General features: G+C 47.1%; 1 protein-coding gene across 4 annotated transcripts in view; it reads left to right on the forward strand.

The window, feature by feature from the left end:
- Positions 1 to 25,731, forward strand: part of ZBTB16 (zinc finger and BTB domain containing 16) — a 191,867-nt gene that overhangs the window by 146,740 nt on the left and 19,396 nt on the right.

Raw genomic sequence — 25,731 nt, forward strand, 5'->3', positions numbered from 1 at the left:
CCTATTGCTGCTTCTGTCAACAAGATAAACTGGGCCCGCCAAGCAGTTTTGCAGTGGCTGTTTACTCGGCCATTCCAGGCAAGCTTGAGATGCTGGGAACGTATCCAGTCACCACATTCAGTCTTCTTAGAAATTGTTTCCCTGTTGGTCTTCTCTAGGCTTGCAAATGGTCACTCGCCCTGAGCTGGATTTGGGCAGGTAATTTACTTCTGCTACTAATTTAACAAATGGCGCTGCCCGGGGGTTGGGCAGACTGAGGAAAATATAGGCATCAATTCATTTGCCACGTTAAAACCCAGAGTTAAGTAACAAGTTAAGCATCTCCATACATTAAGTATCCCAGGCTCAACTAGGGAAGATTTCCTGGAGCTGATGAGCCCCAACCAGGCATTAGGAAAAAGGCATTAAAAAAAGAAATCTTCTCTGAACCTTAGGAGAAGTTAGCTAACAGAGGGATTGCAGGTTTGGGTCAGATGCAATGTTCCCTGCCCCCAGTAGGAGAAGATCCATTACAGATTGGAAATGACTTTGTCTCTTAAGTGTGCATTGTCAGATGGGATGCACGTTCCCCTCAACCAAACAAATATAAAATGCTTCCAGCCTCTGCTTCGGATTTTCTATTACTGTTTCACAGGACTCCAGAGAGTTTTAAGATAGCAATTTGATTAAGCTTATGGGGAAGATCCCATCAGATAACATTCTTTTTCTGCAGGTAGAGATAATGTGTTCAAGTATTAAGTATGTTTTAAAGGTAATTATCTTTTCCATATTCATTTTAGTTACAGGAATTGACAAGGGAGAGACTCTGCATTTGAAAGCTGCCCCTTGGGCCCTAGAGTTGCTCTGACTGCTTTCCTCTGGGGAACACATTTGAGGCTTTTGACAAATGAATGAGCACCAAGGGTTTTTCTATTTTGAAACGGCTCGGGATCCCCTGTCTCCAGAGAAGTGGTCCAGAGGACAAGGTCTTGGCACTGACCTCGTCTGGCTCCCTAGCTTAGATTCCTTGTTCTGGGATACTCACTGGGCTCCAAATCTTAAGCTCCTGGATGTCAAGAGGGAGCCTGGCTGCTACTCAGAAAGAGGACTTGTCTCATCCAGTACCGAGTCATGGCGCCACATCGCCCACCTTTCAAAAGTACAGCCTGGAATTGCCATTTACATATACTGATCCCAGTGTGGGGGTGTTTTCACATTGGGAGAGACTAATTAGGGGTCCTAGAATTCTAAAATCTGTAGACTCCTAGACTGTAGAACTGTTGCAAGGGGCTTTAGGGAGCATGATGCTGAGCTTCAGAGGGGTTCTTTGATTTGCTTGGGATCACACAGCAGGCTAGAGAGACGCACTGTGGGCTAGAACCCAGGAATCCCTGGTCTTAGACCACTCCTTCTGTCCCTCTACCCACAACTCTATGCCATCTCCAGAAAAGCTCCTCTTTCCCTTTCCTGGAAATCTCCAGAGTAGGAGATTGTGCCCCCAGGCAGCCCTCCTTGGCCATCTGTGAGTCAGGGTCTGCCCTAGGGCTCTACATGGGCCTGAGAAGCCCCCATAGCAAGCCTGATGCTGATGGCCTGGAGTTCCTCCAACCTCACTTTGCCTACTAGCTGTGCTGTTCTGAGCACTCTGTACATTTTTACAAAATAGAAAAATCAGGCTCAGCCCTGCTTTCAGAAAGCTAACTATTGCTAGGGAGGAAAACATACGTATCTAAAAAGATAAGTAATAAAACAAGGCAATTGGATGTGATATACCTGCACTAAGAATTGAGGAGTGATGTTTTTAGGTTCCCCATCCCTTTGTCTGCCCCAAATCCAGTCTGCTGTGGCCAGACACCTATTTCCCCCATGTTACTTCTCTGCCTGATCTCTCAGGAGCCCTTGGTTTGACAGCTGCAGCTTGTTGGTCTGAAGGCAAGTGACACCGGCAAAGGACCCTAGTGAGAGGTTTATCACAGAAGACCCCAGGATGGTGGCATGCCCGCTGTCTTTGAACGACTGCCTCATTCCTGTAAGACAAAGGTGGCAATGGAGGGTGGATGCAGAGTTGATGGCTGCAGCCCAGGGTTTTGGGGCTTGACCTCACGTGTTACATCTTCGGTAAGGATGGCTCTGGCATCTTAACACCCATACCTACTCTTGCATCTCTCTCTCCTATCCTTCAAAGGATCCTTGTTGTCTTACCCTAACTACACAGTGAAATCATTTAGAGGAACTTTATGAAAAAAATGTATTAATAGCAAGCAGAGTCTCCCACCTCAACCCGGATGAATCAGAATCTCCCACATGGGGCTCAGATATGGATGTATTTTCAAGCTCCCCAGGAGATTCCTATGTATAACCAGGGTTTAGAATTTCCAGATAATATTAGACTCTACTGCATGGCCTAGAAGGTCCCTCACAATCAGAGTCACAGGCCTCATCTTTTGCCACCCCCTATGATGCGTGTACTGAGCCACTGAGAATTTCCCAGACTCTCCTGGCTGTTTTTCTCCTCCATGCATCTTCCACTAACCCCCACACTCTCATGTGTCTTGTCTGCCTGATATACATGTGTGTATATATATGCGTGTATATATATATACACACACACACATATACACATATATATACGTGTGTGTGTGTGTGTGTATACACACACATATTGAGGCAGAGTTTTGCTTTGTTGCCCAGGCTGGAGTGCAGTGGCAAGATCTCAGCTCACTGCAACCTCTGTCTCCTAGGTTCAAGTGATTCTCCTGCCTCAGCCTCCTGAGAAGCTGGAATTACAGGCATGTGCCACCACACCGGGCTAATTTTTGTATTTTTAGTAGAGACGTGTTTCACTGTGTTGACCAGGCTGGTCTCGAACTCCTGACCTCAGGTGATCCTACTGCCTTGGCCTCTCAAAGTACTGGGATTACAGGCGTGCACCACCATGCCCAGCTAATTTTTGTATTTTTTATTAGAGACAAGGTTTCACTATGTTGGCCAGGCTTGTCCTGAACTCCTGACCTCAGGTGATCTGCCCACTTCGGCCTCCCAAAGTGTTGGGATTACAGGCATGAGCCACCATGCCTAGCCTTGCCTGCCTGGTGTTAATAGAGTCTTCTCAGCTCATTTGTCTTCTCTATGACACCCTTTTCACAGCTGACCCCCCTTCTGGTCTCCGGCACCATAGATGTACACCACTTGCCCTTAGCTATCTTGCCACTCCATGAGTCAGGGTGAAGACTGAACCACTTGGGGGCCTTGGGCCTTTCTACTGTGTTAGTTCAAATAGTCATTCAATAAATGTTTATTGTATGATTTATCAAAAACAAAAGGGAGCTTCCTGATTAGAAGCAGGAATGAAGAATCTGTTTTTGTCTGGCTTCAGATTTTTGCTCTTCACTTGTCAGCTAGAGGACCTTGGATGAGTCACTCAACCTTTGCAAGTCTCAGATTCCTTGTCTGAAAAATTAGGACACCATACCTGCCCTTCATACCTCAAAAAGGGATGTGAGGACCAAAATGGTCTTAGAATGGGGTAGGGTCTTTGCAAGCAGTAAAGCACGATTCAGATGTAAGGTGATGTCGTTGTGATGTTTCCTGTTGCTGGGGTTTCCTGTCATGGGCTCTGGCTTCAGGGTGCCCTGCAATGCCAATACACCCCCGTCTGTGCCCTCTGCACAGCCTCCCATCCCAGCTTTTCTGGGCCCTTTTCTTCCCTTGGCTGCTTTTATCTTGCACCTGCCTGGCTCTCTCCCTGCACATACCACGGCCTCCAATGCGGTAGAAAAGCAAGTTAATCACTATTGTTTTGAATGATAGAGAAAATAATGAGGGAAACACTGGCCCATTCAGTGATTAAGTATTCAGTAATTAAGTATTCAGTGTTAGGTGGTGGGCAGAAGTTAGGAAGAGAGATTATCTTAAGGTTTTTCATTCAGTGTCATCCGAATGGGTCAATGAGACAGATTCCACAGGCAAACCATTCCAGATCCATAACCTCTAGGGTGTAGAAAGTTTCAGAAGGAAGAGATTCCCCAAACTGTATAATTCTGTTGCAAATCTCATTCATTCAGTGGGGTTTGACAAGCAACCACTTGTGCAGGTGCCTGCATCCGAAGATGACTTGCCCTCAGGAGCCAGCAGACAAGAAGAGGGCAGAGACTAAGGAGATCTCTTTGTGGCTTGCATGATGGGTGCAGCAAAGGTAGATAACCCAACTCTGGTGGGGTGAGTGGGCAGGGAAGGCTTGGAAGCAGGAGGAGGAGACACTCAAAGCTGCTTTGGGGTGCACTTATTTTGTGTGCCGGAGAAGGATTTGCTGGCCCTTTCTTGTGAAATAAACTTTTTTGTGTATGCATGTGTATGTAGGCTGTTACTAATCCCCTCCCTTTCTTGATCTACTGTCTTTCAGGTTAGTGTTGTCTGGGATTTGAGGCGGGAGGAAGGATATAAAAGGGCAAAAACAGGAGACCCCGGTGCCTGGATTCACAGCCTTCACATTCCAGAGATCCCCAGAGGCCCCTCTCCCCGGACCCTTCAGCTCCAGAAAGCCATTGTGCTCCCTCCTGGCCTCTGACCCTGAGGCTCTGGGAAGCAGCAGGTTGTTGACACTTGGACAATCATTTCTTGCAAGGCAACTGCCTCCCTGGGGAGCTCTCCTCTGCCGTAGGGTGGTGACTATTCCCCCAGCCAGCGTTAAGGAAGAGAAAACTTAGCTGTTGGTCAGAGCAGGAGGCAAGGAGAGAGAATCCTCAATTTCAGGCCCCCAGGCATGTTCACCCCTCTCTCACCTGCCACTTCAGGAGTACACCATAGCCCAGGGATAAGCTTCAGGAAAATGGGTTCTGGAGAGGCATTTCTGACCAGAGTTCCTTCTGGCATCCTGCTGTGGGTCTCATGTTTGTTGAGGGGACCCCGTATTTCTTCATGAAGGATATCTGTATGTCTGCTACAGTCTCAGGAATGCAGCCACAGGAACAAAGACATTTCTAGCCCTGGTGCTGCTACTTATTAGGAGCAAGACTTCGGGCAAATTGCCTGTCCTTTTAGAAGCTTGGTTTCCTCATGGGTAGAAGAGAGTCAAAAAGCCACTTGCCCAGTGAGCCTGCTGAGAAGAGCAGATGAAGGAGGCGTACTTTGCACTCTGCGAAACACTGCAAATGTGCGGGTTGATCATTAATGGTTTCTCTTACAGCTAAAGCTGGTGTGTGTGTGTGTGTGTGTGTGTGTGTGTGTGTGTGTGTGTACAGTTTGTGAGTATCAGGTTCCCAAGCATTTACTCTCTTCTCTCCTTTGTAGTACATTTCAGGAAGCATTATTCAAAAGCCGGTGGGGTGGGACAGAGGGACTATTAAAATTTTTAAGAATCACTTTGCATTTCTTTCACTTTGGTCTTAATAATAAATAACTTCAACGCTGCAGCCGGGAGCTGGGATGTTCTGTCCAAATTAGCATAAATCTCTGTCTCAAACAGCCGAGCATCCCCCTTCAATGGGCGGGATCAGTACCATTTCCCCAGCAATGAGAAAAAGCCCTCTTGCTAAGCTACAGAAAAAGCTCCCTTGTGCTTTAATTTTGGAAGTAGCGGATTAGTGTGGCCATATTTAACCTTTGACCCTGAAACAAAAGCATATCAAAATTAGTTACCGAGAGCGTCTGTCTTCTTCTCCTCGCCCCACTTCCCTGTTTGCCAGGGCTAGTTTAGGATCGTGGTAAACTGCTTCAGAGCAAGAGCAAAATTTTGGAAGGCCATCATTACCTTAGAGACATTCCGGACACGGCGTTCACTGCCAGGGCTCCTGGGGTCTAAGGTGGGTTAAAGGACAGAGATGAGAATCTTGTACCACAGTGGGGTTCAGAATTTGTGGGTTGGATGTACAAACTCTTTCTCCACTAAAACTAGCCTAGTTTCTGGCTATCTTGGAGATTTGACTATTCAGATGATATGTTGAGATATATATATATTTTTTGTTTGTTTGTTTGTTTGTTTTTTAAGATGGATTCTCACTCTGTTGCCCAGGCTGAAGTGCAGTGGCGTGATCTCAGATCCCTGCAACCTCCGCCTCCTGGGTTCAAGTGATTCTTCTGCCTTAACCTCCCCAGTAGCTGGGATTACAGATGTGCACCACCACACCCAGCTAATTTTTGTAGTTTTAGTAGAGACAGGGGTTTCACCATTTTGGCCAGGCTGGTCTCAAACTCTTGACCTCAGTTGATCCACCCTCCTTGGCCTCCCAAAGTGCTGGAATTACAGGCGTGAGCCACGTGAGTGACCTAAAAGTGCGGAATGATTTCTGCCTTCTTCTCCTTCCAGGCAGAAATCCATAGACTTGGTGGTGTGGGGTGGAGGTATATCTAGACCTGAGCCATTTCCGTGGGTTTAAATCTCATCCTCCCTGTCATTAGCTGTCATTGTGGCCTTGGACAAATTATTTGAACTCTGAGCCCTCCACCTAGCTTCCTTATCTGTAAAATGGGCATAGCAGTAATAGTGCCCACCTTCTAGAGTTATTTTTGAGGACAGATAACAGGATACACATGAAGTGCTTACTGTGGAGTTTGGTGCTTACTAAGTGTTGAGCCAGTACTAACTACTGTTAGCACAGTTGTTACCACTGTCATCAGTATCATCCTTATTGATTCTCCGTCACTTCCCCAGGTCCTGGTTGGCTCCCTTCCCCTCTCCCCCGCATTGGGCTGTTACTGGCGACCTGCCCCATTTCCTGCTTGTCCTCTGCCCTCGCCTTCTTTGCAGTGATTTCCAGAGTCCCCGTTTGCGTTCGCAGTGGGGAGTTTGACTTCATTTCAGACCAAGAAGGCCAGCTTGCAGCAGGGGATGGGGAGGGCAGAGCGCTTTATAAGCTCGCGATGAAAGCTGTAAAACGAGATGGTCAAGGATCTGGCCAGGCCCGGTTCGGGATTATGGCTGGCCCCTGGAATGCTGAGGGGGGCCTCTTTTAAGTAGCCAGCGTCTCTTTACAGTGTATCTCTCATAAACCCCAACGCTGGGGCGAGGGCAGGGGGACTCGCCCTCCTGGCATGTGATTGATTATCTGGTATTTATGCCATTGAGGACTTGTCAGCGGTCCGGGGTCAAAGGGTCATCTCATGTGTCTTGCCGCCAGCCCACCTCCTTTTGTACAGTGTGGACCGGGCGAGCTGTGCACAAAACAGCTTTTTCTTTTCCTTGGGAAAGGGGAGAGGGGGAGAGGGGAGTGTCAATGAATTTTTTTTTCATCCTTTTCTGAATAGTGTTCTTTAAATTCTAAAGAACTTTTAATTAAAAGTAGCAGGAAAATTCATCTTGAGAAGGTTTAACTTACCTTAACAGATACTTTTGTGTCCCAAAGAAGCTGGGAGTGACTTTGAAAGAAAGAAAGAAAGTAAGGGGCTTTGTTGTGTCTCTCCCCCTCCCCCAGGCATTTTCAAAGTTTCCTGGAGTTCTTGTCCACTCCTGTCTGATGTGGACCCTGCTTGGGAGAGCAGGAAGGGAAGAGGTCATTCTTCTCCTTTAACATAGCCATACAGATTTAGAAAGGGACTTGGGGATTCTCTGCTGCAATTTTCTCCTGTTATAGATAAAGAAACTGGGCCTTGACAGGTGAAAAGACTTGGCTGTAGAGTCGCACAGCTACGTGGTTGCGGAGTCAGGCACTGGGCTGTGATTCTCTGTATTTCCTAGGGCTCCTTTGAGCCTGCCAGGTTGCTTCCTGAAGCTGCTTCGGATGCCACGTGAAGATGAACGTAATGATACCATTGTCCTGGATGTTCGAGACTTGGGAACAACTCTTAGATTCCTTGGGCTGGAAGGGTCCCTGAGGGACCACCTGGCTTATCCCCCCCTCCCCCATCGCCTGCCTCAGAGCGGGCAGTCCGTGCTCACATGTGCCAGAGGAATTGCTGTGGATCCCTTTTCTAAAAATCTGCAAAGGAAGGCTCTGTGTTTTCTGCTTGGTAGAAAATGCCAGCACCCCTCCCTTCATCACTGGATGGTCTGGACATTCTTCTGAACAGTCAACTTTGTTTCTTCCTTCTGTGGCTCAGGAGTGGCCCACCCATGGAAGCTTGTCTGTCTGTTCCCCCTTCCCCCCGACCCCCTGTGTGCCCACAGGGGGCTCCCCAGAGCTGTGACTGGCCAGGACACGTCAGTCTACTGTGCTGCTCCACCATGGCCTGGTTGCTGCAGGGAAACACTGACCCTCTTAACTCTCACCCAGGCTTTCGGTGACGTGAGGCCTTGATGAAATGCTTTGCCCATCGCTTTCAACTCACTGAACCAAGGTGGACACCGGGCAGAAAAATCATTTGCCGAGAGATAGGTATTTGCAGGACTCGCATGAAATTCACGTGTCCTGTATCCTGTTGTTTGTCTTCCCCATCCCACCACCTCCTCATTTAAAAAATGCAATACAAAGAATTGCCTTCTAAAGAATAGCTTTAGAAATCCTCATTCTTTTCCATTCCCTCCATTCCCATTCAAATTAAATTAGCGAATGCTAATTTGGACTGATGGGGCACCACTGTGAAGAAGGTGTGAAGAAAGATCTGCTTCTTGCTCATGAGAGGAGACCCCAGCCGTAATTGGATTCTCACTGAAGTCACTGGGTGCCACACACTGTGCCCGTGCTTACCTCAGACTATTTTATTTGGTCCTCATATTAACTTTCCAAGATGAACATTTTTGTGTCCAGATGAGGAACACCAGGGCTAGACATAGGTCGCCTTCTCTGGGGTATAATTTGCTTTAAGCTAAGTAGTATTAAACATGTTAAACACGTCGTCTTTTTGAATCCACATAAAATCCCTGTGAGACAGGGATTGTTGTTATCCTGGTTTTAGATGAAACAGGCACAGAGGAGTTAGGTAACTTACCTGAGGTCACACAGCAGTAGTAGTGGTGGAGTGGGATTTGATCCATCATGCATGACTGCAGAGTTCACACTTGAACTACTTGCTGCTCCGCCTCTTTAAGCTGTAGAGCTGGCCTGGAACCCAGATCTTCCTGGTGCTGGCGCTTGTGTTTTGTTTTGTCTTTTCCTACTATTCTGACATAAATCTGCTGGGGAGACACTATATATAGACATACATAATAGGCATATATAAATCAGCCAGAGACCAGCAAAAGGTCACTGTGTAATCAGATGCCAGCCTGGGTGGTGCGTGGAGAGGAATTTAGAGAAGGAATATGTTAACGAGGACACAGTATTTAGTCTCATGTCTGGACCCCCATAGTAAGGGGACAGAGCCTTACTCATCTTTCCATCCCCGGGACCTAAGTTAGGGCCTGGTACACATTATATGTTCAATAAGTGCTGATTAAATTACTGGGAAAAGTTAGTAGAGGAGATAGGACTTGAAGTTTTTTGAAAATGATGTTAATAACCGTGATGGTTATTTGTGAAGTTTTTTGAAAATGATATTAATGGCATTATCTTCTATGGCATACTTGCCAGGTACTCAGCTAGGTTTATTGTTTATGTTATTATTATGTTGTATTTAACTCTCACAGCAGCCCTGTGGCTATTACTATGGCTATTACTATCCCTGGAGTAAACTGAGGCTGAAGAGAGATTCTGTATTTTGCTGGAGGATTTAAAGTCTCAGGGTGGTTGGTGGTTTTTTTTTTGTTTTTTTTTTTTTTGAGACAGGGTCTTGCTCTATCACCCAGGCTGGAGTGCAGTGGCGCGATTTTGGCTCACTGCAATCTCCGCCTCCCGGTTCAAGTGATTCTCATACCTTAGCCTCGTGAGTAGCTGGGACTACAGGCATGCGCCACCACATCCGGCTAATTTTTATATTTTTAGTGGAGACGGGGTTTTGTCATGTTGGCCAGGCTGTGGTTGTTTGTTTGTTTTCTTGATTTTGATTTTTTTTTTTTTTTCCTGAAGCAGAGAAGAAGGCACAAGTGAAGGGGAAAAAGCAGACATGAGTGACGATGTCAGAGACTGCTCAATTGGGGTGGAGGGATTTGGAAGGTGGAGAGAGGAGCTTATCCTTTTTTTTTTTTCCTGCTTATAGGTGGAAGTTCCTTCTTTGATATAAGGATTTCTGGATCTATGAAGTTAACTGTGTCCAGTTAATTGAATTTATAATTCAGCACCAAAACGCTGAAAAGAATTGTCTTTTATGTCCCTTAATGAGTGCTATAAAAACAAGTGGTGAATCTAATTTTACGAATGTTCCTTTATGACTTACCTGATAACTAGTAGTTGTTCAACACAAAGGACACATAACTCAGTCTGGACCTACACTGGCTGCCTGCCGTAAAATAACTTGTTTTAGAAGTTGGCCTTCTTGCTTCTCTTGAGTGGCCCAGGGATTCACTTGTTCCCTTCTCTGCTCTTTCTTCTCATTGAAGACCAGGCTTGGACTCCTCATTCTGGAGGACTGAGATAGATTACCTTCCCTGCCAGTCCAGGATGACCAAGACCTCACATCTCATTGGCTCTTTCCAAAAAAGGGGAAGGAAAAGATATGGTGGCTCATTTAGGTATCTCTCTGGTGCAGCATATTGCTTCTACCGAGAAGTTGCCTGGTGTGCTAGGGAAGAAAAGAGAAATTAAGAGAAAGACTCCTTTTGTCTTTACCCTACAGCAAGAGGTAAAGAGCTTTAAAGCTGCAGCAGCCGCATTAGGTTAGACATTGGTGAGAGCTTCCTGAGTTGCATAGATGTTCCTAAGAGAGACTGATAACTGTCCCATCTCCAGAGCTGCTTCAGTTGTGAGTGGGCACATATATAGATGCCCTTATCTTTTTATAGTTCTTGTCTTTTTTTATGTTTTGAAAGTTTAATTTGAATTATTTTGTGATTACAAATCTTACAGGTAGAGTTAGGTACAACATTCAGGCATTCTCTGATGGCTATTTGAGAAAGGTTGGCTGTTCCCATCTGCAGTAGTCAGGGGCGGGAGCCTGGACTCACAGGCCAGTACACCACTCAGGGAGACAGCCCAGAAATGGAAGGGCTTTTGGAGGAGGGAAGCTCTTGAACAGAGCACACAGGGTGGGGGTGTGGGAGCGTTGATGAAGGAAGGCCAAGATAAAGCTGTGGTTTCCATTTGTTACGACCTCTCTCGCTTATCTTGAGTGAGAACAGGCCCTACAGCTCTGAGCGAACCTTTCCATGGAGCTGTTGAGCTGTGAAGAGGACAGATACGAGCTCTTCCACGCTCTCTTCCCAGTGCACCCTCTCCCTTGCACACACAGGCACCTGTAAAGGCTGCAGCTTTGGTCTGTTGGATGGGTGGGGACAAATGCAGTCCCTGTTCTGGGTGCTGATTACTTCCTAGCAGAGCCGGGGGGTGGACTGGGACATTTGTTGCCCATGATCTGAGTCTTGCCTCTGCTGGCCTTGTGCTCAGACTGGCTGGTGGGCCATCTTCTGCCTTGTCCCACCCTTACCAGGCTGATGAATTGCTGTTCCGGTCAACAGGGGGTTCTGACCCAGCCCTTATCTTTGGTCAGAAGGAGGCCAGGTGACAAGGACAGGGGGAAGGGCTGCTGCACAAGCCCAGCATTCGGACACTGGTAACCTTTGGCAGGGGAACGTACCCCCAGCTGGTTTGGGGCCCATAGGAACACTCTGGCAAGACAGTGCTATCAGCCTAAACTCATCACACCGGAGGCAGCCTGTGGCACGCACACATTTCTCTTGACTTATGGGAGACTGGACATGGAGGGAAATAAGAAGTCACCACCCCTCGTCCCCTATTCTCACTGAGTCGGCATGCCACTAAAAGATCCCCCGCTCCCTATTATTTTCAGAAGAACCAAGACAGCTCACCACTCATTCATTCAACATTTATTGCATATCTACTGTGTGCTTAAATGCTGGGAATAGAAAGATGACTAAACCCAGTCTTTTGATTCAAGGAATTCAGAGTTGTGAGGAAGACAGACACATAAACAGGCAATTATAATGCAGAATGCTGAGTGCAGCGATAGAGATATTTATACACAGGATACTGTGGGAGCCCAGAGGAAGGGTGCTCAGCAGATACCCAGGCAACAGATAAGGCTTCTAGAGAGGAAGACACCACAAGATTTTAAAGAAGTAGAAAGTAGCCAGGATGAAGGGAGAGAAGGACAGAAGAAATGGAACTGTATGTGTTTAGAAACAGTGGCGCTGTGTTCTGAGTAGCTCAGCTGAGGCAGAACGTAGCAGATGCAGCTGGAGGCATAGGCAGGCCCAGGCCACGGAACCTTGTTAGGCTGTGCTTAGGAGCCTAGATTTTATCCACAGATGACAAGGAGTTCTTGGAAGCCTTTAAAAAGGAAGTTATGAGATCAGATACATTTTGGATAGGTCGCACTGGTGGTGCTGTGCAGGTGAGATCAGAGGGAGGTGAGCTGTGTTTAGGAGACTTTTGTGGCTGTCCTGATGAGGGGTGCTTACATGATAGAAAATGAGCTGGATTGGGGTATCCCATTCCCAATGTCAGGCAGGAGGACATAGAGGCCTTCGGGGTGACGTCCAGGCATCTAGCTCGAGTGACAAGAGGATGTTAGTGCTGACAGCTGAGATGAAGATCGAGGCCGAGCAGGTTTGAGAGGCGAAGATGTGGGTTTCAGGTTTGGATATTCAGGCTGAATATAAGATGCCTGTGGAACATCTAGGGAGCAGCTGGGTGTATGGATTTTGTGCCCAGAAGAGAAGTCTGGGCTGGAGGCCTCCTGGCTTCCTCGTGGTCACCGAGACCGTGAGAGTAGAGTTCACCTGGACAGACAGCAGGGCATGAAGCATCATGAGTTAAGGGCAGAACACCATAGTGGGGATGAGAGTTGGGGCAAAGGGCATTGCTCAGCAGAGAACGGCCTCCTTCAGCCAGCATCTCAGGCTCCCTGGAAGGTGAGGAAGGCAGGAAGCCTGGGACCTCAGGTGCAGAGGGCTTCTCAGAGGAGGATTCTCAAGGTATGACCCAGTGTGGGGATCCCTGCAGATAGATGGGGCTCTCCAGGGTGAGGAGCGCTCTCCTCTCCCAGCTCCTGGCATTGTCAGATCCCAGGGATCTCCTGTGAACAGGGCCCTGGCCCCGGAGTAGGAGAGAAGAGGCTGACAGGCTGAAGAATAATCTCAGAACTGGTGGGGATTTACGGGATTGCAGATCCACCCTCTTGCTTCCAGGGGGATTGGATGGGCAATCCTCTGGGCTGTTGTTGGAAAGTTCTCAGAGAAGGACCTGCTCTGCTGCACGGACCTTCCTGGAAGTCCAACCCAGGCGAACCCTTCTTGCTGGTTCCATTGCTGCACATACCATCCCTTTGCACATGTGTCTCTTTTCTGAGGGTCGTCATGCTTGGTTCTGTCGCGTTGTCTGGAGGGAATACAAGTGCTCTGATTCCTTCCAAAGAAGGGGAGCACAGGAGCCTGGGTCCTGCTCCACTGGGGCTTTACATTTCCTGAAATCCCTCTTCCACTTCCCCTCTCCCACACTGATCCTGGAATGAGCACTCCATTTGGGAGGGGTGGCTGCGCTCCCTCTACACCCTCCTCCAGTGGCTTGGCACTTTGGGACCAGCTGCTGGAGTGATTGACATAAAGCCAATCTATAAATAAAGTCTTTTTCTTTTCTCATAAAGACTTTGTGGTTGAGTTTGCCTTCAAGGTCAAGATCAGACCTTTCTAAATAAACACATATCAAAGGATCATTAGCAAAGCAGCACTGTTAAATTGAGATATTAACTTCTGTCAACTGCTTGTTTCTTTTTTGTTCTGTAACTCATGACTGCAGTAGGTTTTTATTATTTTGTCCTTAGGCAGTAGCATCTGGCTTCTGTAGAGACTGTAAAAATTAAAAAGCAACACAAATCATTGCGAGGGAAAAGCAGTAAATTCAATGATAAGAATTTAAAATTAAAATGTTTCGGCGCTTTTATATTCTGCAAAACATGAAATGACTGAGTTTGTTGCCTGTTGCCATAAACCTCACCCAGCTAATTGTCTGCTTGAGTTTTTTCCTGTCTCTTTTGCTCATCACCATCAATTCTGTCTTGGCACAAGGCATAAAGTGAGAGCCGTGTGTGTGTGTGTGCGTGCGCACATGTGCACACCCATGTGCTGGCATGCATATGCATGTACATGCATGTGTATGTATAGTGGGGCTGGGGCAGAGTGGTGGATGCACTCACTGGTCTCCACCTCATTAGAATGGAGGAGACAACAGCAGGGAGGCATCAAGTGGGAACCAGGGTAGGGAAAGAAGAGTTGAAGATTATTACATCCCCATGGGTCAGAGTTCCCTTTTTTCATCACCCTTTCCAGTTAAGTACAAAAACAAAACAAAAGGCCCCAACCAACCAACCAACCAACAAAACACTCCAGGTCACAGACATGAGCAACCTGTAGCATCCAAGTTAAAATGTCAAAAAGAATTCCCTGAGCAAGTGTGTGACGCTGGATGAGGGGTCTGAGTGGGTGGCTGGGTCTTTCCCATTCCAGAGATGCCTGGCTTTTGGATGAGGTGCTGGGGAGTGGGATGGGAAGCATCTTAGGCTCCTTATTCCAACCAGAAGATTTATGGTTTCTGTGTTGAGGTCACTCATTCTTACTGCAAAATCGAGTTGTATATCTGGGCCTGGCTATGTCCCGGGTTGTGAGGGAGATAAAAGTCGATCTTTTTTTTCTTGCTCTGGAGGAACTGTAGCTTTAAAAAAAAAAGTCTTTCAAACAGTCAGAGGACAATTTAAGACAAATGTGAGTAAGGATGTGATGGCATTGTATAAGCTGTTTGCAGATGTTCTGGGAAGCGTGCAGAGTGGTGTGGAGTGAGTTCCAGGGGAGCTTTTAGGCCTGAGTTACCTTGAGCGAATTCTCCATTCTGTTGGGCTTGGGGTCTGGAAGCCTTGGAAAGCCTGGGGTGAACACTGTCAGGGTGAGCTCACCCCATGTCTAAACCAGGCCACGGGGCTAGGAGAATGAGGGGGAATGCTGCGGGTCTCTTTTCACGTAGCCTGTCCCGGTTTGACTGCTGGACCCACAGGCATGAGGCCAGAGCTCTTTGTCCCAGACGAACTTCTCCAGCCTAGAGAGAGGTGAGAAAAGAGAGCCAGTCCTTGGCCTCCGTCAAAGGGAATGAAGGAAAGTGTGAAGATTAGTGGACGGAGGGGTCGAGTTAAGAGGGTATGACTAATAGGCTGGTCATTCAGATAGGAGAGCACATTGTTCTCTGGGCCCAGATGGTCCTTGGAATAAATCAGCTCAGGCAGAAGCAGACTTCCAGTACAAGGAAGTAGGAGCAACTGCTTGCCTGCTATTCTCTAATGACATAGCCCAGGCCCCTGGCCCTGAATAGCAGCCATTCAGGCCTCCACTGTGGGTGTTGGGATGGGGGATGTGTGTGTGCAATGCATGCGTGTGAGTGTGTGAGCAATGCATGCATGTGAGTGTGTATAAATATGTCATGTTCTAGCCTCCGATGCTTACAGAAGAGTGGATGAGTGTTTGTGTGGCAAGGAGCTGGTGCAGGGAGATTTTTACCTTGGAGCCCTTCTCAGCTTTAAACTCCAACCCTGAGAGTTGTGTAAGTACTGGAGTCATTTGATTAATGTGTCCTTCAGTAGATGGGAAGCTCTACCAGGGCAGGGACTGTGTCAGTCTGATACAGGAGTCTGTATCAGCGGCTCCCCAGACACCACCTAGCACAGGGGCTGGTGGGTGCTTGATAGACATAGACGGAGAAAAGCTCTAGAACATTCTTATTTTTCTCCATTGCCTTGCAGTCACAGTCCCCATTAATGAAGTAGCATATAAGTAAATGAATGTATCAGCTGTTCCTCCCACGACTTCCCTCTAGGGACGGTCATAAGGACAGAGTGAGCTGGGGGTGAGGATGGGCACCACAGCAGTTTCATAGAGTTTTGGGTGGTGCCCGTCGTTTATTTCTGTACTTGGGACACTCCACAGATAATGTGGCTTTAAAGCAGGACTTTCTATCATAGAAGTTTTCTAGGTAGACAGCTTCCCCAGTTTCCCGGGTTGAAGACGTGCAGGCCTGTGCAGGTCGTAGAATACGTGTGAGCATCACGGCGATCCGTGGTGGTTTTTCTGGCATAGTGGCCAACATTGCAAGGGAAGAGCCCACCCACTTCCCCCTCATGCCCTACAGTCTCCATTCAAAGGCTGTGCTAGTGCCTTTTCCCTTCAGAACCCATTCAGGCTTCTTAGGAAGGAGGGTAGGGAAGAGCCAAGCAGCAATATCACTGAGTAAATAGGAATCATCAAACAGACACTCCCTGGAGAGAGTTTTCTTTCTATGAAGATCTTAATTAATATGAACGCTTTGTCTTCGTGTTCTGAGGCAGTCTTTCTGTACCAACCGTGGGCAACTGCTGATCCAGCTCTGCCTAAATCAGATCACTGGGGTCTTTCATCCTTTGGGGAATAAGCTCCATTGGAGAATCAAGCCAGATCTTGCCTGTTGGGAGATTAAATAAGTTGCCATGTCTTAAAACTTAAAATTAAGTGCATATTAAGCAAATGACAGTGGAGACCACTGAAGACACCTTAGGCCTGGAAGCATTTGAGTTAGAGAATGTTGCAGGGACTCCACACCCATCCCCCTTCTCCACTCCACTCCCCCGTCATGCTATCCTGACTTTGCACTCATTGTAAGGTGCTTCAGAAGACCCAAGACTCAGGCTGCCAGAGGTCCGAGTTGGGTGACTTGGGGGTTGTTTCTGTCCCATTCATATCTGAGATCCTGAATGGTCCTCTGGGCCCTATCGTGAGTGTTTCATTCCCCAGGCCCCTCTGAGGGAGGCAGTCTTTAGCATTCTCTGACTGTGCTGGTATTACTAGGAAACAACAGTCTTCTCTTAAAAGGCGATTTCAGAAAACAACGGCAACTGAATGACTCAGGAAGAGGAAGGAAAGGGGACTAGGATGAGTGAAATGTATGGCCCAGGAGCTTTTGGAGTGTGGACGAACCAAGGACGAATAAAGGATGGGTACGTGGCAAGAGGAGACCCATGTTACAGAGTGTCCGTGATCATGCAGTGACCATCCAGCTTGGCTCTGCTGTCGCCTGCAGAGAATACACTAATGAAACAAGTGAGTCTTGGGTGAGGGGTGGTGTGGAACCATGCTTGGTGGAAGCGTCTTTGGAATCACAGGGTCTTTCATTCTTGCCTTTCTCACTGATCCTTGAGGTGCTGAAAACGTCACAGAACTTCCATCTGGGTTAAAATGGGGACATTTAGAAGGTTCTTCAAATCCACTCCTTTCAATGACTTTTGCCCGAAGACTCCAAGCCCACAATGACTCTAACCTGAATGAACGGAAAGTATCATCCATGCTGTTTAAATCTCAGTGGCCTCTTGGACTAGCCTGAAAGTCACAGTTCCCCCAACCCCCAAAATAAACGTTAAGAAAGAAGCAGAAAAGCGATGGAATAAACACTATGGCTTGTCCTTCTTATTTTTAGGGGTTCTTTTGAGAGAGAGGGATCAGGAAGTGTAGGAGCGAGCAAAGTGATTCTGGGCAGAAACCTGAATGGATGTGGTAAGGATGAGGGATCCTTTGTCTGGTAGCTGGTAAATCCCTGGGGGCTGCCTGTATTGTCACATTTGCTTGTGAGGACACCTGGCATTGTATCCACCACTGTCAGATCATCTCTAGATCCACAAGAACCAGGATCTTTGGCCAGGACTGAGAGCAACTCACATCTGACAAAAGCCTGTTCACCTCGTAAAAGAAACCCACTTTTTATTTTCCTAGCAGGAGGGTGTCAGAGGTCGTGATTTCTGGGCATGCTAGTGACATGGCTTTTGGCATTTCCATTAGCATCCCTTTTCTAGAGAATCCCCATGTGCTGTGAAAATTGATCTCAAAACAGTATATCATATATAATCACCATCTGAAGAAGGACGAAACCCCACCAAGGGTGTGATTTGTGGGGGTCCATTGCTTGAGTGTAGAGGGCTCAGCCTCTGAGGTTATGTGCCTGAAGGCAGCTCACAGCAGGCCGTGCAGGGAGAGCTGAGAGCCTGCCCTGGTCTTGGAGGAGAAAGAGACAGGAAGTGTGCACCAGGAGACATCTACAGCCTCAGGTCCATGTTCCAACAGTGCCCAGGAGTTTCAGGTTTGACTTCAGATCCCAAACTGTAGGTGCTTGTTGGCTGCAATCTCACAGCTTTGGTCATAGTGTAATAGCAGTTCTGCAGGTCTCCCACCCAGAGATCTGTGTCTTCAATTGATGTGAATGACTCCTCATCAGGAAGGGACATCTGGGTAGCACTGCACTGGGTACTACATGAATGAATACTTCCAGGTTGAGAGGAGAAACCAAACCCGCAAAAGCCTATGCCCTGCTCCTAACACATATGGATATGAGTGTACACCTAAAAATCACACGTATTAAAAGATACGGGAATATATGAGCTCAGAAGCCTGCAACTCATAGGGAATTGGGGCTGGTGGGTGGGTGGGTGGGTGGCTTGAGAAAGGAGAGTAAACCAGCATATTTACTTGAGTTGAGGTTGGTCAGAATCAGATAGTAATAGCTTAGGCTCTGAAAATTATAACTTGCTTGGAGCTTTGGCTCAAGCCCACAGAAGTATTAATAGGTTATTTTTAATGTATTTGTTTGTTAAGTCATTCAGTAAATATTTATTGAACACCCGTTCGTACTTAGTAGTATATGAGGCTCTGGGAATACAGTGGTGAGCAAATCAGAACCCATGTCTTCATGAGTTTCATACCTTCTAGGGAGACATATAAGAAAATAAGCAAGTCATATACAGGATAAATATTGTTATGTTGGAGGTATAGGATGTTATTAGAGCACACGAGAGCAACCTCCAACTTGGATGGGGTACTGGAGAACCTTCCTGGAGGTGGTGACATCTAAGCTGTCATCTGAAGGATGAGAAGAAATTAAGACAATGAAGGAATGGGGGAGAAAGGGAAGAATGCCAGGCTGAGAGTCAACATAGGTAAACGTCCAGGGTAGGAAGACAGTAAGACAAGTTCATGGAACTGAAAATGGGAGTAGGGAGGAGGGCTAAGATCTGAGCTTGGAGGAGTAAATGGGCATTAAATGGTGAAAGGCCCCTGAAAACCATTTTAAGTAGTTTTTGCCTTTTTCTGGGGACAATAGGGAAGTAATGAAAGGATCTTAATCAGGAGAGGGACATCAGGTGATGTCGTGGAAAAGTTGCTTTGACTACATGGTTGTGACTCAACTGGAGGGTCTAAGCTGAAGGCAGGGAGATTGGGATAATATTTCCATCATTTAGGCAAAAAAATGGTAGTCTGGACCAGTGTCACTCTATGAGGGGGTGGATAAATAAATGCACAAAAAGATACTAGAAATCCGAAGACATTTGGTCGTTGATCTCTTTTGAGAGGTGAGAGAGGAATCTAGGCTAATGCCCACCTTGCTTGCTTAGGCAACTGAGTGATAGTGGAGTTGTTTACTGAAATGAAGAATACCAAAAAAAGAGCTTTTTATTGTTGTTGTTAGGATACTGAACAGTTTTCATATTATAGTAGCAAGGTGTGCATGATGTCCCAAGGTAGGGTGTGCCTAGGAGGCATGTGGGTATACAGATGTATCTGGAATTCAGAAGAGAGAGACCCACTGCATATGTCCATTTTGGAGCTGTCATCAACATATAAATGCTCACTGAAGCCTTGGAAGTGGGTGAGTTTATATAACAAGAGAATATAGAAAGAGAAGAGAACTTGGAATAGAATCCAGAGGAACCCCAACATATTCCACCCCTCCAGAACAATCCCAATCCATGGTGGAGATTGAGGAGTCGCTGGAAGAAATAGGAGGGAGACCAGAAGAGTGTGGTGTCATGGAAACTAAAGGAGGTTTCAAAAAGAAAAAAGCAGTCAGTTTTAAATGGTGCTGAGAAGTCCCCTAAGAGAAAGACTAAAAAGTGTCTGTTGCACTTAGTGACATGGAAGTCACTGGGTATCAAAGGCAAACAGCTTTGATCTCAGTGGAGTGATAGAAGCAGGAGTGGGATTACAGTGGGTTGAGGAGTTAGTGAGCACTTGGGAGATAGAGGCGGCATGGGTAGGCAGCTCTGGGAGTGGAGGAGGTGACTAGTTAGACTGATCCAAGCTTAGGGGTACAGCAGGCTGGTGAAATTGAAGGATCCCAGGCAGGGGAGTTCAGGAATTGGCCAGAAGTCAGTGGGGAGTTGGACGATGGGCCTTGAAGTGTGGGCTGAATATGAAAGAAGTAAGGAAAGGAAAGCCATGCTAGGGAGATTTTTGAAGATCAAATGATGGGTTTGGTGGGAGTAACTGGATGGGAGAATTTAAACGGTGGGAATGAGGTTTGAATATAACACTGTAGAGACAGAGCTCTTCTTGGTGATGAAAGACATGGAGCGTTCTCTATAAGCACCTCCTAGAAGGGGCCTAAGTGCAGCTCATGGTACCTGTCTTAGTCTGTTTTGTGCTGCTGTAACAGAATGCCTGAGAGTGGATAATGTATACAGAACAAAAATGTATTTGGTTCACAGTTTTTAAGGCTAAGTCCAAGATCAGAGTGCCAGCATCTGGCAAGGGCCTTCTAGCTGCACCGCTCCATGGTGGAAGGCGAGAGGGCAAGAGAGAGCAGAGCGCAAGAGGGGGCTAGATTCATTTTTTCCTAAGGAACCCACTCCCTCGAGAATGACATTAATCCATGCGTGAGGGCAGAGCCCCCGTGACCCAAACACCTCTCATGAAGCCCTGCCTCCTAACACTGCTGTATTAAGATCAAGCTTCCAACACAGGAACTTTGGGGGACGCATTTAAACCATAGAAGTACCTAAGTTAAAACACCACAGCCCACTGATTTAAATATCTGTACCCGACACCCTTCTTCACCCAACCCACTGCATCATTGTTGTAAGCAGCTACTTTTTCTCCATCCCCTAATCATGTGTCACTGTGATAGACATTTTTCATATATTATCTCTAATCTGCCCAGCAACCTTGCATGGTGGGTACTATGACTTCCTTTCTACAGAAAGGAAGCTAAGACCCAGAGATACTAAGTGATTTGCATATGATTATGTAGCTAGTAAATAAATGGAAGAGTCAGAATTTGAACCCAGGTGTGGTCTGAGTTCAAAGCCCAGGCTCTTTGCTTTGTACTTCTCAGACTGTAAGCTTCTTGGGGCCAAGAAGTATTTTCTTATCATTGCGTAGCCTCCGGGTTTGATTCCTATACAGAATTGGAACTCAAGAAATATGAGGTGTGTGAGTGAGTAATTGAGAGAGGGATACGTAAAGTCACTCTAATGCTGTTCCCCAAGGGAGATAAAGCACCATCACCCAAAGAGAGAAATAAAGAGCATTGGACGGAAGAAAGGAAGAGCAGAAGGATTTGGCATCAAGCGATGCTGGTGTTGGGTAGCTAGAACAGAGGTGTCTCTCCTCACTACTGTTTCTGACCAGGGTGCTGGACAGCCTGTGGTTGGCCTGAGAGAGTCAGCCTGAAGGCCTCCATCTGCCCCCGCATCAACCCCAGCTCCAGAGCTGTCAGGGAGCGGCCTAGAAACTCCAGAGGAGGAGCTGAAAGGGGAGGTACCTAAGCAACAAAACCCACACGGGAAGAGAGAACCCCAGACCACGAAGTGACGTTCCACTTCCCATTTCCTTTTAGTGTCGGCATCTGAGGCGGGGGTTTCTCTCCAGACCCTCCTTCAGAGTATCCAGGGTTGGCGCATCTGAACATGTGCGGGTGTTGGGGGAGGACCACGCTGCCGCTGAGGAGCATGCACGCCACCTAACATGACCTTGGTGTCCAGCCGGATGCCTGCCAGACACTCATCTTCCTTTCTTGAAACTGATTTATAGAATCAGGAGAGCAGCCTACTTGAAAGGAGGGTAGTTCCAGACGTGGGGGTAATGGGAAGTGCTAATGGGCAATGTGGTCTTTTATTTTATTTTTTTCTCGACCATAATCAGATTCCTGTCTCTCCCTCCCCAAATAGCAAGAAGGACAGTATCTTCCTTCCAGGTTTTAAAAGCCTTTGCATGCCACCTCACGTTGCATAAAAGCCTCTCCCTCAGGCCTACGGACTCCCTCTCATTGCTTGCCTGTTCCATAAGCCTATAAATTTACTGTACCCTGTCCACCACCATCACCACCAGCCTGTTGTGGCAGGGAAGGTGTCCTGGTGAGCCCAGTGGACTCCAGCAGGACTGCAGCAAGGTGGATACTGCTTTGTGCAGCAGCTGGGGCAGCGCTGTCCCTGAGGCCTGCAGGAAACTCCTGGGGCCCAGGAGGACCGTGGCCCATCACCTCCAGTATTGCACATCACGTGTCCCCCACCTGTGTGCACCATGCGCATCCCCACCCTCCACCTCCTGGGCCCCATGTGTTGGGGGAAGGTGTGGTCAGCAGACGGGAGGATGTCATGTTGGAGGAGCCCCTTAGAACAATAGGAGCTTCACAGGATCACAAAGCCTGTCCCCCTCATGTTACAGATGAGTTGAAGTCCAGAGAAATCAAATAAATTTGTGCAATCCTTTATCCATCTATTCGTCCTTCTCTCCATCCGATAAATATTCATTGAATACCTGTCAGAACCAAGAGATACAGTGCTGTGTAAGAGGAGTGAGGTCGCGGCTCTCATGCAGCTTTCATTCTGACAGGTGGGGAAGACAGCAAACCTTGAACTTAAAGCAAGTCTCTAAGTCTTGTGGGTGTCACAGCTAAAGACTGAGGCTGGGCTTCCTGTAGTGTCCTTTGCAAGGCCCCATGCTCCCTGCTTCCTGGGAGGCCAAGCATTTAGTTTGGCTCTCCATTGCAGATGGAGAAATTTGAGGGAATAAATCTCAGTTTGGACTAGATACTTTTGGGCGGCAGAAGGGTACATGTAGTTTCAGACCAGGATTGGTTTTTAATTTTGGTAAATTATATGTAATGTAAATTGGCCTTTTTAACCATTTTAAGAGGACGATTCAGTGGCATTAAATACATTCACATTGTCATGCAACCATCAACACACTCTATCTCTAGAACTCATATAATCCCATAAAACAGAAACTCCGTACCCATTAAACACCAACTCCCCATTCCTTCCCTGGTGCCTAGACAGGGATTCTTAACTTTTTTTGTGCCGTGGACTCCCTGGGCAGTCTGGCGAAACCTCAGAACCCTTCCTCAGAATCAGGTCTGTAAATGCAGAAAGTAAAATACATAGGATTGTCATGGAAACTTGAAATACAGGTGTCAAAATATTTTTTAAAGACCATTTGTAATATAGTCATATGTGTGATTCTTTGTTATCCCGTTAACCAATCAGATCAGGCTGTGGTTGAGTAACTACCATATTTTTGCAGGAGTGGCTTCCGTAGATGATATTTTGAGATGACTGCACCATTTCTAGTGCGGTGTGAAAATACCCATCATGTCTACCGGTGACCAAGTAGTTACCAGTACTGCCCATATGACTGGCCAGTTGCTTATATTCCTGATAGAAGGAGCTACTGAATTTCAGTTGGAGGTTGGTGAAAATAAAGATGTCACTTTTTCCCCTCTCGGTTCACCAACCTGAATTCTGTCCCTGGACGGCTTAGGGGTTCCGTGGACTCCAGATTAAGAAGCCGTGCCTAGACCTGAGCTTACTCCCCTTTTCTGCCTAGAGGGGCAGTGCACAGGGCTGGGAGCGTGCTGATGCATACATAGGACGTCGTGAGTGAAGCTGTCCCTGTGCAGGGCATCACAGGAGCCCAGCCAAGGGGAAAAGGTGCCCCCACTCTCCCCAGGCCGCCAGCCTGCTGTCTGAGGTGGGCGGGGCCGTGCCCCCTAGAAGTGTGCCTTCTGGCAGCTTCCCCCGCCCCCTTCCACCCTCTTGTCCAAGGGCTCAATGCAGAAGGTAGCCATATGGTCCTTTGTGGACACATTTTCCCTAGTACAGTATCTTCCTGGTGTGAATGCAGGGCCTGGCGGGCGCCCTGGTGTCAGCTGTCCCTCCCCTTCCCTGGTGCCCCATCCCCCACAGCCAGCCCAGAGAGTAGCAGGTTGTGGGGAGTCGGGGAGCCCTGCAGAGTCGGGGTGAGTGAGGAGTCTTTCAGTAACACCCACCCACACACTCACACAGAAAACTGTTGAAGTGAAGTCAAATGTCTCAAAGTCAGATCCCTTTTTAGTATGAATTTGCTGTGTCTCATTCTGAGCACTAATTCCAATTTAATTGCAAGTGGCCTGAAGCCTCTTCAATAGGAGTAACAAATGGTTTGATTTTGTAAACTTCATCAGACTGCATTTTAAATGCGACACAGTAGCCCAACTCGAATGCCAATGAAGCACTGGAGTAGCTCTCTGTTTACTAATTATCCGTTTTTACTCCAAGCCACGCTGGCTGGCTTGTCTGATTAAATCGGATTTGTGGGATAGAGAACAGCTAGCAGAGTTTTCTCTATAGTAAACGAGATTGAAACTATGGGCCGCCTGGCTGCACACTGTAAATTATATTTCCTTTTAAAGGGGACGTGTCTCTTTTATTTCTCTGTCATCCCTCCTGCATATTAAACTTTACAGTACAGAAGTGTACCCGGCTGCTTCTAAATCCAGCCTCTCGCCCTCCACCTAGTAGCCCACTCTCACTTTCTGTGATTTCCGTCTCCCTCTCTGAAGGACTGGAAAGGAAATTGGTAGCTACATTCTTTGCTCCTTTATCTTTTTAACCCTTTTCTTTTCTTCCCCTTTATTCTGGAATTGACTTTTCATTATTCCATTATTTTCAAAGGTACCTGTGATGACATGGATGCTGAGAAACTATATTGAGTTAGCTAAAAGAGAGTTCTAGCAACAGAATTTACCAAGCCCTAACACAGATTAGGTTTTAGCCTTTCAGAAAGATGTGAAGGTGGGTGGTATTGGGCGGGGGCAGGCAGGGGTTGGGCATGAATTGGTAATGATAGTTTGAATAGTGAAAAGAGAGTCAATTTCTGAAAAATCAGATGTGTTCCTTTGGTCCACCGGGAATGATGAAATCCTTTCCTCTGAACACCGTGAAATCAAAATCACCTGATTTCTACCTGTGGTCCAGTGGAGAAGGCCGTGGTGCAGGTGCTGGAAGGGTAAATGTTGGTGGTTGCACCCTCTCGGTTGAAGCCCGGGTTGGGGCAGTGGGTATGTCCTCGTTCTACTCCCTGGCTGGTTCTGGGTCTGGCGTGGAGCTCCTGGGCTCGATTTATTGTGTATTCCTCTGACCCTAGGAAAGCAAAACAACCTCTGCCCTTGGTCCTTCCTATATTGTGCACGTGCGTGTGCAACACACACACACACATGCACGCACATGAAACAAACGCAAGGAACCCTGAATCAGGTGTAACCAGGCTGTGCGTACATTCTGCCATTGCTAAGACCAACTCCATGAGCGCAACCTGCCCTGCCCTTGTTCTTGGTGTCTGTGTATGTGCTGGGAACTTTTTTATATCTTGATTTGCTTCTGAATGTCCTGCAAAATTAACAGTATCTGTCTGCACTTTTCCCTTTTTGGCTATTGTGTGCCGTACAGTATGGGAAGGCCACATGGTGTCTCTGATACTGATAGCCTGGTTACCGTGGGAATGAATGCCCACCACACTCTCAGGCCCCCAGCCCTCCTTTTAATTGTTGACAGTAAAAAGCGTTTAAATGCTGCTTAATTTGTAATCATCTTCTGGGGGGGTGGGGGGAAGGAGAGGCGCCATTAAAATGTCAGTAAAATGAATACATCCTCTCCTTTTTTGTTATTTTGTTTTGCTTATTTATATGGGGTAGTTTTTGTTTTCATTGCCCAGTGTTTGTGAGGTATTTAAAT

This window comes from Macaca mulatta, chromosome 14 (genome assembly GCF_049350105.2).
Source record: "Macaca mulatta isolate MMU2019108-1 chromosome 14, T2T-MMU8v2.0, whole genome shotgun sequence".
Taxonomy (NCBI): domain Eukaryota; kingdom Metazoa; phylum Chordata; class Mammalia; order Primates; family Cercopithecidae; genus Macaca; species Macaca mulatta.